Here is a 15,355-nt window from a genome sequence, read left to right on the forward strand (position 1 = left end):
CATATGATGAAAAGTAGGCGGTCCTATGTAGAACGTTCGAAACGTTTGATTGACAGATTAAGATAAGCTCAGATAAGCAATAGGGGAGTGGCCTTTCAACAAGCTCACTTCTGATTGGTTGCCAAAGAAACATTGACCCTGACCGACTTGGACCAATCACTTCTCACTGACATCTGGCTCCAAAATGGTGGCGTCTGTATCGTTAAAAAAAAAGGCAACTGAATTGATTTGATGTGGTTTGAGAGCTAGAGGTAAAAGTATTTCTATGGTTGACATCCCACTCACTCAGTTCAGTCCTCATAGACAGTCAGAAGTTAAATTTCATTAAAAAAATCTACTTTGCCATAAATCTATAATAAATGAATAAACAGTAAAAAATAAACCTTTTTTTACTTCCTTTTGTTTCACTTAACTGTGACAGATTAACCAGTCAATTATCATTCTAGTCTTTATCAACTATAAAGACATATCACGCCATTTAAGCTTTAGACGGATTAGAATACACGACGACAGAGCAAATCCGATACAGATAAATGCCATTTCCACATCCCAGGATTTTAAAGTCAAGGCCACTATTATGGCATTCAAAATACAAGAAGAGATAGACATTGTCATTCTGACTCAATTACAAAAAAAAGAAAATAATTAAACCCATTTTATATATTTACTTATTTACTTTCTAATGCAGCAATAACTTCAGCTATATTCCATTATAATATAGAGCAGGTTGAAAATAATTTGAAATGTTACTTAAAAAATTAAAAAGTATAGTTATTTGGCATGTTCAGGCTAATAAAAAATATAGAATCAAACTGATGCAGCACTGATGCAGCACTTATCAGCACCGTCAACTAACCACAAACTTATTTATATAGATGTAAGCCTCTTCAAAAGAGCTTTGCATATGAAAAAAACAAGCTATATAAATATAAAATACAGAATCTCAAGGCTCCCTACAGCTATACCACTATAAAAAATACCAAGCCATTGAAAAATGGAGACAATGGCGTAATCACGCTTAAAAAGTATAAACACGAAGAAAATATCACAGCAAAACTGGCCAACCCTAGTACGACCTAGACCGCACGATTGTCTTAGGGACACCATACAATTGATGCAATGGGCGATTGCTACGAAGTATAAACCAGCCCTTTATTTTGCTGAGGACACAAGAACCAACCTAAAACCATTTTCTGAAAGATCAACTATTAAATGCATAAACTCCACAAGCCAGCTGACTTAATTCTACCCAGATAAAGAATCTAAAGCTACAGAAAACTCAATAACCATTAGAGTCCACTTCGAAGACAGAGAAGACTCCCATATGAAGGTCTGTACACCATGTATTTTCCACTGTGACAGCAAAAGTGACTCAGCTATTATTTTTCTGCTGAGATATAGTAAAAGAGAGACACTGGGTCGAAGAAAGCAGCTTTTAAATCAGCAGCTGAGTTTTCGGAACACTGGAACTCATGGATGTAGTTAATAGAAACACAATACACTTCCAGCATGTCCAATGAATGTGTTCTTTGTTCTCTCTTCATTTAGATGTTTACGGTTCTGTCTGCTGCACCAGCTTTATAGAGGGCTGTAAACAGGAGCTGTGTGTGTCAGAGGCACTGATAAAGAGCAAATTCATGCAAAGCTTCTGTTATAGATCCACTCCAATGAAAATGGAGCTTTTAGTGTTTGTAGCATTTTCTTGTAGCATTTTGTTGATGATGGAGGACACAAATGAAAAAAAAAAAACAAGATTGCTTTTCTGAGTTTTTCTTTATTTAAATACCGGTAATGTTCGGTCAGGGGTGAGAGGGGCTGTAAGCTAGTGGGAGGGCGTGTAAACACAGAGCTCTCAGCAATGGGGAGAGGAAGTAGGGGGCGGGCTTGCTCCGTGCCAACAGTCCCGCCCACAATTCAGAGGTGAATTTCTGATGAACTCCTGCTGCTCTGCAAAAACTATTTAGAAAACTTTATCATTAATATCCTATGTTTAATATATCTTTGTATAGATATACATTTATGTTGTTTGTCTTTTTTGGTATTTCTGCTTTGACTGCTCAAAATAAACCATTTCCAAATTAAAATCTAAAACGGCCTAATCAGTAATTCCTATTTAACAATTTGTATCACATTTGATACTTGAATTTCTAAAACCCCTATCTCATCAGCATGATCCAAACCTTCTTTGAAAACCCACCATATATAACTTGGTCCATGTCTTCTGCCCTGTAGTTTATCATCATTCCACTAGGGGCAGTAGATGGGCTTTTCGTGGCCGCTCCTGTGAAATCTCTAAAAAGTCTTTTGGCGGGAAAAGTTTAGCTGATTTTCTAAACTTTATGGTGAGAATAACTCATTTATTGTTGGTCATTTTTTTAAATTACTTGCTGAATTGAAAAAAAGCTTAATTTGCTGATAATTCGTTATACAACATGTTAAAATGTATGGGTCAAATTTGAAACTGCGGGTAAATATGATGCTTTGTTTTGTCTTTTTTTTGCATCTTACACTAACATTGTTGTGAACAAAAACGTCATAAAACACTAGGGGCCTGACGATTCATTTTTACAACAGTCGAATTTAATAAGATTTGCTGACCTAAAATGGATCCAGGACATCTTTAGCCAAAATTTCAACCAGTGTGGATACTGAACATTCAGGTGAAGCTTTCCAGATTGGTTGGATTTCTTGCAAGATAATCAAGTTTAAATTAAATATGTGTACAAACAAACAAGTAAACAAGAATTAATGTCAAATCCATTCACATTTTAGTTTCCTTAAGTTCAGCCCGATGTTGTTTTTCCACATCCAAAGAATCCAAAGGGAACATTATCAGAACATGCTAGCTCATTGTATGGTCACATGTCTTTGCTAAATTCAAGGTGTTTCCATGCATTGGACTGGAATGATGGACTGATCGGTTTTTGCTAACATCACATTTGTCACAAGTACAGGCAGGCGGCTGGATCCAAATGCAGCAGGTTTTTTAGCTTTAGTCGATAACAGGCATAAAATAATCAGATGAGAGACAGGGTGGTCAGGATCCAAGCGAGGGTCAGGGCAGGCAAACAGAGTAAGGAGACAGAACATCAGATCCAAATACAATGCTTGGTAATGCAGGCAGAGTGGCACAAACAATACTTCACACTGAGCTTCACTCAGTGCAGAGCGTAAGTATGAAGTGGTTGATGAACGAATCAGGTGAGCGGCATCCAGGAAGTGTGCGCTGGGGTTGCAGGGAGATGTAATATATCCAGAACTGGAGGTAGGCTCCCGTCGGTGACCAGAGAGGGAGACAGAGCTCTTACTTATTTTTTTATAACATGTCCTGTCCAACAGATGACCAAGCAGATCAGATCTGAAGGCCTCTTGTGTTGGACAGATTTGACTGTTACAATAGGGGATTATGGATCTTCTGACAAACAGAGAGTATATTTGTATAAACCCCTTTTGTGTTAGAGGCTAAGCTTTTTTATGACAATTATATTTGTATGCATTCCTTGTTGGACCGGACAGAAGGAAATAAGAGAGGAAGAAATAGAGTGGGATGTTAGAGGGGGGATAAGGGGTTAGAATGGGAGGAGATGGGGGGGGGGGGGGGGCAGTCGAGTTCACACATCAACAAAAAGCCTGCACACAACTAATTACAAATATATTCATATATTTATGTTGGTAGATTTATCTCACAGACTTATGCACACAGACAGGTACCCATTAGATTCTGACAACACGTGTGTTGTTCGCTGTGATGCATTTGGTCGTTTGTAGTAGTTATAGTAAAATAAACCTATCGTACATCAATCTAAACAGTATTTTCCAAGATTACCTTGATGATCTATTCTTATTTTAATGGTATAGAATCATTCGATTCTGCTTCAGACAGACCGATCTGATTCTGTCTTAGGAATAGAAATCCATTAATTGTTTCACCCCTACAAATCAGCCAACAGATCATAATTGATCATAATTGCAATTTGATCTATATCTCATCTTTGATGTTGTAGGTTTTACAGGGTTAAAAGACCACTGGCAACACTTTTAAATTCGATTAAATATGATTTAAGTGAGACTTAGAATGAAAATGTAAATATAATACATTTGGAGAATAAAAGACGCCGGATGTTTGTCTTGTTACTTAGTTTTTGATGCCCAAGCTCTCATCAACTCCCTGCACTTTGATAGAAATGTTTGATCAAACCTATTCAACATACTTTTTTCCCTTATTACTTAGGGTAATTACATCACTGATCAGCTGCAGCTGCTATCGACTTCTCCAGTGTTTCCATCGACGGGGTTTCCTGAGCAGCCACAGAACTACAACGCCGGTCTTATTAGTGGAACGTAGAACTGCTTACTATAAATATTGGCTCTGGAAGGACTGAGCCACTACATTTTAGACCACACGTCCTGCTTTGTGGGGACTCTGGCCCGTCGAACAATGTTTTCGTCAAAATTTAATAGCAAGTGTAACTCAAGCCCGGCTCAGATGGGACGGCTCAGGCAGAGCAAACAAAGCAGAGGAAGAACAGGCCCCAGTCAGGTATCCATGACAGTCTCAGAACGTTTGTTTGGGAATTTTCAAACACTGACAGACATTTACAGGCTCAGCGCTCTGTGTTAGGAGCTGATGAGTTATTTTTGGAGGACACAGGGCTCATTTGCAAGTCGACTTTACTTGATCACCAGACCATATGTTTTTGGTCCACCGTTCAGTTTTAATCCCAGCATGCATTTGCCTTGACATTAGCTAGATGAGGTTAGACTATAATCCCTCTTTGTTTTTAAAGAACTGCCTTGCTTCCCCCCCCCCCCCCCCCCCCATAACTTGCTCTGATGCCAAAGAATTGGGACAGCAGGCGGATCTCCTCCACCCGTCTCAGTGGGGTTCCGATGTACAGGAACTAAAACCAGTGTGTGAAGATGGTGCCTCATGTGACCGGAATGTTCTTTCCCTGGGAAAAAGATGTAATTGACTAGAAGAGGGGTCTGCAACCTTCAACATGTAAAGAGCCATTCGGGGTTGGTTTCTCACAAACAACAATCCAGTAGGAGCCACAAAGTAGAGCCCTGCGCGGGACTATTTTCTTCATCCCGCTCCCGCCCGCACCCGCCAAATTTCTGACCAATCCCGCCCGCTCCCGCAACGTATGCGTTACACTCCCGCCCGCACCCGCAATATGTATGTCCACTCCCGCCCGCACCCGCAAAACTCATAGAATTTAGTCCCGCACAGTAATAGAGATGCATTGATTTTGTATCGTCTCCCGTCCCGCAGAAAAAAACACGTATTTTTATTGATATTATTAAAGAGATTCATGTCCCTCCTCCAGTCTCATCTTTTCATGCATTCCTCTTTTGTGTAATGTGCAACATAATCATTAAATATATTTTCACAAATCCTGTTCGGTAAAAAAAGTGTGCGTGTGTCCGCGACATTGTTTGTCCACGACAGACGGCCTGAAGCGCGCTGAACCAGCTGGGATAGATGCAGGTCAAAGTCATTTGCAGGAAGAAAAACATTGTAATGGTTCAACAGAGCTGAAAATCTATGAATTAATTTTTTCCTGACGGAAAAATACTTTTTTTTTTTTTAGCTTCAGCCTTTTCCCGTTTTTGCTGTTTTGCGCCTCAGTGGGGCATTGGCACGCAGATCTGAACACGATGAACCTCGTTTGAGGTTCTTTTCTGCTTCATCAACTGACATCATGTCCCTGTCAGGAAACCTCTGCTTCTTCCTTATCCCGCGCAGTGTTGCCAGATAGATTGACAGCTCTTTCATCCTTCTGTTGCGCTAGAGCGTTCCGACTAACGTTAACCTGCTATGACCGTATTTTGCGCTCTCTGTGTAGAACACACTGGGAGCGCGGGGAAAATAACTCTAAGCTGCAGAGGATGTGAACAGGTGAACAGGTAGAGAGGAAAAGCAGGTAAAGAGGCGGGGGAGGGGCTTTGGCTTCAAACTCTGTCAGAGAGATGGAAACACGGCGTCAGATTGAGACGCAGCTTTCACTGCGGGAGTTGAAGCAGAGACTTTCTCTGGGATGATTCTATGAACTCAAACATGGAAACATGATTATCAAGCAGAACTCTTTAAAATAATAAACCTGATCTCTCCACATTCTTCGTGTCTACCATGCATTGATGCACACATCGCTCCATGCAGCGATCAGACCAGAACTTTAGCTGATAGCTCCGCCCATACGCGACCGCGGTATCAGGCTTTAAAGAACACAATTTCTAAGAGGCGGGGCGGGGCGTTGCACACCCCCAACAACAGGTTAGATGACAGTGGCCATTGGGCGTCTCTACCTGGTGCCTTCACGGAGCTTCAGTACATAAGACTCCAACAGCCGCACAGCCTAACGTAGTCCACTATTATATATTCATGAGATATTCATGGCAAAACTGATCCCGCAGAGTTTTTTTTTTTGCCGCCCGCTCCCGCCCGCAGTACAATTCAAACCGCCCAATCCCGCGAGATTTGCGTTGGGTCCCGCGGGACCCGGCGGGACCCAATCCCAATGCAGCCCTCTACCACAAAGTCTGACTTCACCCATTTGAATACTGATTTGTATTTGTGTTATTATTACTATTATAATTAACGTTTTTTTTTGTCTAGGATTAAAAGAAACATTTTTGAAAAATATGAACTGACATCCTTTCAAAATAAACATGAGATCATCTCAATGTAACAAATGTAGTAGCATTTAATGTCAGCAGTAAAACCGTTTATTTTTCCCTTTGTGGTGCATCTCTGTCAGAAATGTGTAAATCTAGCCAAAAATAAATCAGAGCTCATTAAGTGACCTTTCATATATTTCTTTAAGCACAAGGTCCACCTAAAATCCTTGAATTTGTTTACAGTTACTTTAAAAAATGTATGTTTTATCTTCACCCAAAGAACCACAATGGCAGGGTTAAGGCCCACATGTGGCTCCGGTGGTGGCAGAAGGTTGCAGGTTGCAAACCTCGGGACTAGGAAAAGGGTTTTGACAGCAGGAGCTTAAATCTGAATAACTTGAAGGATTTCAGTTTCTACACCCGAGCTTCCTAAAATTCAACACACTAGTAAAATGATGTCAGCTACATGATATGAACACAATCAAAGCAGATTCAGAACAAGGACGGCAGGATGAAGTTATGAGGATGTGTGCTGACGGTGGATTGTAAACACACGTGTCTGTAAATGATGCTAATTGTCTTTAAAACATAGTCCTGTAAAACATGTGGACGAAGGATGCTACAGAGCTGAGAGAAGAGCAGATTTAGAAGAGCAGTTGGACACAAACTCAGTCATGAACACGTTATACATTTCCGTAAGCCAGCAAGAAAGTTGATAATGCAAATGTGAGAATATGTCAATGTATTTTTAATCACTTTTTCTATTAAAAATGACCTTATCATCTTATTTTTTCCAATTGAGAATGATGGGTTTTTAGTTCAGTTGAAAATCACACTTTCTACCCAACAATATAACAAGACAACCATAGAATGTAGCTACGAGTCCTATTTTAAAAATGTTTTCCTACTTTCCTCCTAACCTATAGAATAAGGAATCAAGTCTATAATAATAACTTCTTCCTAGAAGCACATACATCAGCTTTCATAGCACTATTTTAGATTTGAGAACGCCTTTTGGAGATGAGGTAAAACTCTCCCAGCATCACCCGTGCGTCATAATGACACAGTCTGTCAGTTTCCTTTTGTTTTTGTTCTCACTCCTTTGCAGGCTGGCTGTGGCTCCGCCCCTTCACCTGTGGGTAGCTGGAGTGGCGCACAGCTGCCTGCACTTTAGTTAATTTGTTGTGTTCTATTTAAGCTCCCCTGTTTCTGTGCACTGTGTCGCAGTGGGGTTTTCTGTTTTGACTCTTTGAACTTCTTGGCTTTGCTAAAAGACTGTGTTGCTATGTTTGGGGTGGTGCATTTTGTTAAATTCAATTATTCTCCTCACTTCACTTGCCGATGTGTTCCTGCATTTGGGTCATCTTGATTCCCCGTAACATATAAGTCCAAGCAACTGACATTATCCTTACAAAAACTTACCAAAACACACGACAATGGTACATTCCATTTTCATGACGACTCTTAAGCCTCAAGACACAGCTCCACTCCCGTTAAAAGCCGTGTCAAACGTACATTTTGAACCTCTTCCAGGTATGACATTTCGGTCTTCCGTGATCCATGCATGATAGACGTAATTCATAAGTGTTTCTAGCGTTCCTCATTCGTTGATGTACGTAGGTTTTGACCAACGGGGGATTTCGGATTTGAGCTGTTCAAACTTTTTGCTCAGTTACGCAGTTTATGTGTATTGTACGTAGTTTATACGTAACTATCGCGTAAATCCTACGCAACTATGCATGAATAATGGGAGATGATTATGCAAATTTGTGGCTTTTCACATATGACTAACAGACTTTTCATGTACTTGTACATTCTACTTGTATATGGCCCAAATATCACATTAAAATTGCGTAATTGACGCACAACTCATTATATAAACAAATATCGTGCACGGTTAACGTTCTACGTAGGTTTACTTGTTTTTTGAGTGGTTTATTCGTACTTCTTCCATGGTTTTAATGTGGTTCATTCGTGATACATCTGTGAAAATTTCACCTAAAGACCACAACTTTTCTTACTTTTTCCACATATATTCACGTATGACCAATTTTCAACTGTATAATATGCGCAAAATGTACGTAACCGGCTGCTCCTCTCTACAAGCCTCAACGGAACCGGACAACCCAAAAACCTGCAGAACCCATACTGATCAAAGCCCCCATGTGACTAAGACTTAAGCTTCACTCACTTATGTTGTATGAGTGATGCTGTCCTATGGTGTCCTTGTGCCACACTCTAGTAATTAATAAGGTGGGACTACCGGCCTTTGGCTGTGTCTGAATTCACACCCTAACTACTAAAAAACTATATAGTACGGCACTATGTAGTACACTGAATTTTAAAAGCAATTCGGACACCATGGTCCCTACTTTTTTCTTTTTTTTTGACGTCACCGATTTCACAAAGTTAAAATCTAATCAATATGAGCGTTTTGTGACGATTATTTATGAGTCCACTGTCTTCTAAAAATAAAAACGTTTATGGTTTATTTAAAAATACTTTTAAATACATTTTTTGGGCAAATTATTTTGCCACACAATGCATTGTGGTCTATATTCGCAGATCTAGTGAGCATCGAAGCACGGTGGTTTTTCACAGAGACTTCTGGGAAATTTCTAGGGCACTGGATTTTGGAACTGTAGATTCAGAGAGCACTAAAAATGTACAATGCACTATATAGTGCACTAAATAGGGGTTAGGGTGGGAATTCGGGACTTAAAGGGCTGTTCCTATGATTCTACTTTTATTTTAGCATAAAATCTTTTACATCTCTTACTATGAGTCCATATGAAGACTAGTCCTCACCATCGTATCATCTATCTAATCTTGGATGTTTATTTTATCACAGATTGTCATGATCTCGCGGGATTTCGGACAGACCCAAACGCTGGAACCCAGAAGGACACTAGGAGTCGGGAAGTAAGATTAAGATGGTTTAATTCACAGTAGTTAGGAGTCTTGACGTGGCGTGGCGGCTGACTGGAGGTAAGCGGCAGGAAGGTCCAGAGAGCGAGACTTCGGCAGAATCCAAGGAGGAGAGCGAGAGCGGTGGACAGCGACCTGAGGTTCACCCGTGAAGCGGACAGTTCCTGAGGGTGGAGAAGAGATGACACGTTAACGAAGCTTGGACTTGAACAAGGGCACACAACGTGAGCTGGCCAGACGTAAGCACCGTGGAAGGAACAACGGACTGGCGTTGAAAACAGGTCCTGGACCTCCTTAAGTAGGCGGGGATGATGATGAGGTAAGTGAACTCAGCTGGTCGCGTGCAGGGCAGAGCAGGAACGGGGGAGGGGGAAGGTAATTGACAGAGGCACCATGTCAGTACCCCCCCCTCAACGACCGCCTCCAGGCGGTCCAGGGCGACGATCCGGATGGGCGCGGAAGAAGTCATCAATCAGGGAATGGTCCAAAATAAGGGAGCGGGAGATCCACGACCGCTCCTCAGGACCGTACCCCTCCCAGTCCACCAAAAACTGGAACCCGCGACCACGGCGGCGAACGTCCAATATCCGACTGACGGTAAAGGCAGGCGCGCCGTCAATGGTCCGGGCGGGTGGCGGGGAAGTGGACGGCGGGCACAAAGGGCTTTCGCTGACAGGCTTAATCTGGGAGACGTGAAACGAGGGGTGCACCCTCAGAGCAGCAGGCAGACGTAGGCGGACACAGGAGGGGTTAATGATGCGATCAATCACGTAAGGGCCGATGTATCTGGGGGCCAGCTTACGTGATGACGCCTGAACGGGGATGTTGCGTGATGATAACCACACCTTCTGCCCAGGACGGTAAGCGGGACTCACCACCCTGTGACGGTTAGCGATCTGACAGTTGCTCTCCCTGGTGCGCAGGAGAGCAGCCCTGGCCTGACGCCAAATGTCCTGGCAACGTTGTAGATGAAGCTGGACCGAGGGCACTGCCAGATCGAGTTCCTGAGAAGGAAACAGAGGTGGTGAGTACCCCAAAGAGGCTTCGAAGGGGGATATGCCTGTAGCAGAGGAGGGATGAGTGTTATGAGCATATTCCACCCATATGAGATACTTGGACCAGTCAGATTCATTTTGAGCCGCCAGACATCTGAGAGCCGCCTCCAACTCCTGGTTTGCTCTTTCGGCTTGTCCGTTGGACTGGGGGTGGTATCCTGAGCTTAGACTGACCGTGGCACCGAGGGCGGAGCAGAACGACTTCCACACCTGAGACGTGAATTGAGGTCCGCGGTCAGACACGATGTCGCATGGTATGCCATGGTAGCGAAACACATGATTGACAAGAAGGTCAGCAGTGTCAGAAGCAGAGGGGAGTTGAGCCAAAGGGATAAAGTGAACGCCTTTGGAGAAACGATCAATGACTGTCAGTATTACTGTGTGCCCCTGGGAGGGAGGCAGCCCAGTAACGAAATCCATTGCGATGTGTGACCATGGGCGACTAGGTATAGACAGAGGCAACAGATGACCAGAGGGAGGTGAATTTGAGTTCTTGGAGCGGGCACAGATGGTACAAGCAGCCACATACTCACGGACGTCCTTCTCAAGAGAGGGCCAGTAAAACCGACGACGTAGTAGGTTGATAGTTCTGCGTACCCCTCCATGACAGGCTATCCGTGAGGCATGCCCCCAAGTGAGTACTTCGGACCTGAGAGAATCGGGAACATACAGAGTACCAGGTGGAACGGAAACATGATCAGGTATCTCACCCTGGGCCTGTTGGACCTTGCTCTCGATTTCCCAGGTGAGAGTACCTACAAAACAGGAGGTGGGAATGATGGTAGAGTCAGTGGTGGGTTCGACAATAGAATATTTCCTGGATAAGGCGTCCGGCTTGATGTTGCGACTGCCTGGACGGTAGGTGATATTGAAGTTGAAACGATCGAAAAACAAACACCAGCGAGCTTGACGGGAATTAAGGCGTTTTGCACTGCGCAAGTATGCTAGATTTTTGTGATCAGTCCAAACTATAAAAGGTAGCTCTGCCCCCTCCAGCCAGTGACGCCACTCTTCTAAGGCTAATTTGATAGCCAAAAGTTCGCGGTTGCCCACGTCATAGTTCCTTTCAGCAGGGCTCAACTTGCGTGAGAAATAAGCACAGGGTTTTAACTTGTTGGTCGACTCCTCACGCTGGGAAAGGACAGCGCCGACTCCAGAATCCGAAGCATCCACCTCAACGATGAATTGCTTAGTGACATCCGGTTGAATGAGAATAGGTGCGGTTACAAACAGTTCCTTGAGTTTCTTGAAGGCTGTGTCGGCAGCCGGGGTCCAGATGTAGGGTTTGTTGATCGATGTAAGTTGAGTGAGGGGAGCAGCAATACTACTGTAATTTCGAATGAACCTCCTGTAGAAGTTCGCGAAGCCCAGAAATTGTTGCAATTTCTTGCGAGTCTGCGGGATCTCCCAATGGGCGACAGCTTCAATCTTGGCTCGATCGGGTCTGATGTTACCGGCTTCGATAATATAGCCCAGAAACGGAATCGTGGAGGTATGGAATTCGCACTTTTCTGCCTTAACGAATAATTGATTTTCGAGTAACCTTTCGAGAACAAGGCGGACGTGGTGTTCATGTTCAGTTAGGCTGGATGAGTAAATTAAGATGTCGTCGAGGTAAACAAAAACGAATCTATTGAGGAAGTCGCGAAGAACATCGTTAATAAGCCGTTGAAATACTGCGGGTGCGTTAGTGAGGCCGAAAGGCATGACCAGATATTCAAAATGGCCTAAGGGAGTGGAGAAGGCCGTCTTCCATTCATCTCCCTCTCGAATGCGAACCAGATGATAAGCGTTCCTTAAATCTAGTTTAGAGAAGATGCATGCCTGTTGGACTACGTCAAAAACAGAATCTATTAATGGGAGTGAATATTTATCTTTGACCGTAATTTGGTTCAACTCGCGGTAATCGATGCAGGGCCTCAGGGTTTTGTCTTTCTTCTCAACGAAGAAGAAGCCTGCACCAACCGGAGAAGTAGAGGGGCGGATGTGACCAAGCGAAAGAGCCTCCTGGATGTATTTTTCCATAGCATTTTTTTCTGGACCAGATAAATTGAATAATTTTCCCTTTGGGAGCGGTGCGCCGTTTAGAAGTTCTATGGCGCAGTCATAGGGCCTATGGGGTGGAAGCGCGCTAGCTTTGAATTTACAAAAAACTGCCTTGAGATCATGGTAGCAAATGGGTACCTTGGAAAGATCCATTTCCTTTTCAGCCTCCGATGTAGTAACGATGGCGGAGGGAATCGCGGAATGAAGACAGTTAGCCAAGCAGTAAGTACTCCAATTAGTGATACGAGGAACGGCCCAGTCAATGTGTGGATTATGTTTTTGGAGCCAGGAAAATCCCATAATAATGGGGGTCTGGGGGCAATGGGTGACAAAAAAGCGATGATATTCTCTATGATTGCCTGATGTAAGTATAAGTACCGGTTTAGTACGAGCGGTTATACGGGAAAGTTGTTTCCCACCTAATCCGGCTGCATTAATGGGGGAGTCGAGAGATTCAATAGGCAGTGAGAGGTGATTGACAAGATGCAGATCAATGAGGCTATGTTCGGCGCCAGAATCAATGAGCGCTTTGAATTCATGAACTTGGCTTTGATGCGCAATTTTGACAGGAACAAACAAGAACTTGGTTTCTTTGGCGTGAGAAACATTGCCCCCCCGTGGCCTGTCATCTAACGGGGGGTTCGGGAGTTTAAACGCCGTCCGCATTGAGCTACTTGGTGACCGGGGTGCCCACAATAAAAACATAACCCTTCTTCACGCCTTTTTTGACGTTCCTCTGCTGTTAATTTAGAATGACCTACTTGCATAGGTTCATCCGATGAGGGAGCTGGTGGCTCATGGACTGGCAACGGGAACATGTAGTTAGGGGAAGCCTGATCTTGGGAGTGGCCCGGAGGCCTACGAGTGCGTTCGGCGTGACGTTCACGTAATCTGGCATCTGAACGGAGGGCTGCAGAGACAAGATCCTCGAAGGTGTTAGCTTCAGGCTGTGAGCATAAATGGTCTTTAATTCTTTCACTCAAAGATTGGTAGAATATCCCCTTGAGAGCGGGGTCAGGCCAGCCAGCCTCTACAGCTAGGATGCGGAAGTCGATCAAATGTTCACTTACCGAACGGTTGCCTTGTTTTAGATTCAACAACCGCCGGGTGGCTTCCTCCTGCTTACGAGGCTGGTCAAACACTAGCCGGAATTCCTCGATGAACCGGTCGAATGTGAGATGTGAGATGGGATGAGAAGCTAAGAACGCCTGGGCCCACTGGAGAGCTTTGTTTCTGAGGCCGTTCACTATAAGTGAAATTCTGCTGTGGTCTGTTTGGTAATGTCTGGGTGCCTGCTGGAAAATGAGCTGGCATTGAAGGAGAAATCCTCCACAGGCCTCGACCTCACCGCAAAATGGTTCCGGTTGAAGGCGGAAGTTTTCGGGGATCATGGCGGAAGCGGAAGCCAGGCTGTTGCCGGAAGAAGGAGCTTGAGCTGCGGCTGCAACATTGGGAGATTGTCCAGTTAATTCCGCAAGGGTATGTGTAATACTGTCGAGACGCCGAAAAAGATCTTGCTGAGCCACCGACATTTGAGCGAGCGCATCTGCTTGACGGCTCAAAAGGTTACCTTGCAGTGAAATGGCGTGGCGGAGCCCTTCCGGGTCAGCTGGGTCTGGAGTTTGGCCAGTCCGTTCTGTCATGATCTCGCGGGATTTCGGACAGACCCAAACGCTGGAACCCAGAAGGACACTAGGAGTCGGGAAGTAAGATTAAGATGGTTTAATTCACAGTAGTTAGGAGTCTTGACGTGGCGTGGCGGCTGACTGGAGGTAAGCGGCAGGAAGGTCCAGAGAGCGAGACTTCGGCAGAATCCAAGGAGGAGAGCGAGAGCGGTGGACAGCGACCTGAGGTTCACCCGTGAAGCGGACAGTTCCTGAGGGTGGAGAAGAGATGACACGTTAACGAAGCTTGGACTTGAACAAGGGCACACAACGTGAGCTGGCCAGACGTAAGCACCGTGGAAGGAACAACGGACTGGCGTTGAAAACAGGTCCTGGACCTCCTTAAGTAGGCGGGGATGATGATGAGGTAAGTGAACTCAGCTGGTCGCGTGCAGGGCAGAGCAGGAACGGGGGAGGGGGAAGGTAATTGACAGAGGCACCATGTCACAGATGTTGCTTTGACTAAACTTTCTTAATTCTTCATGCAGACCATTAAAAAGTGATATTTGTGTTAAGAATCTGAAATGTGGCAAGTTGACTTTCTGTAACAAGAGGAAGCAAAAACAAATGTCCATTTGAAAGCACTTACATATTTCTGATTTTCTTCAGATCTTGAACCAAACATATATTTTCAAAGAAAGCTAAATGCTGTATATAGCGCTTTACAGTTTACAGCCCAAAGTTCTTTACAGTCACAGTTGCATTCACTCTTTCAGCCATCCATCCATCCATCCATCCATCCATCCATCCATGCCGTTTCCTTCCAAGAGGAAATTCTTATGTTTGGAAAACTCATTAATAACCCTTCAAAAGTCTTCTACCACCCCCCAATTTAAGACGTTCTAGCTCTGCCACTGAATCTACTTGAATCAGACCCAAATGTCAGTCACATGGTTGGTTTGGAGCTTTACCCAAACACAAAATAAGTGTCAGGTCTGGGGCTGGGAGACAAACTCAACTTGGTCAGCCACAGGCCCCTGTTTTCAGGGGTCGGCAGAGTTCACGTGGGGTTTGAGCAGAGGGTCCAAGTATTAAAGGGAA

The 15,355-nt window shown here is 44.0% G+C and overlaps 1 protein-coding gene across 7 annotated transcripts in view; it reads right to left on the reverse strand.

Annotated features, from left to right (window-relative positions):
- LOC101168426 (anoctamin-4-like) overlaps positions 1-15,355 on the reverse strand; it is a 144,186-nt gene that overhangs the window by 89,610 nt on the left and 39,221 nt on the right. The window lies entirely within an intron of this gene.

Source organism: Oryzias latipes, chromosome 23 (assembly GCF_053564925.1).
Source record: "Oryzias latipes strain Hd-rR chromosome 23, Olatipes_Hd-rR_3.1".
Classification (NCBI taxonomy): domain Eukaryota; kingdom Metazoa; phylum Chordata; class Actinopteri; order Beloniformes; family Adrianichthyidae; genus Oryzias; species Oryzias latipes.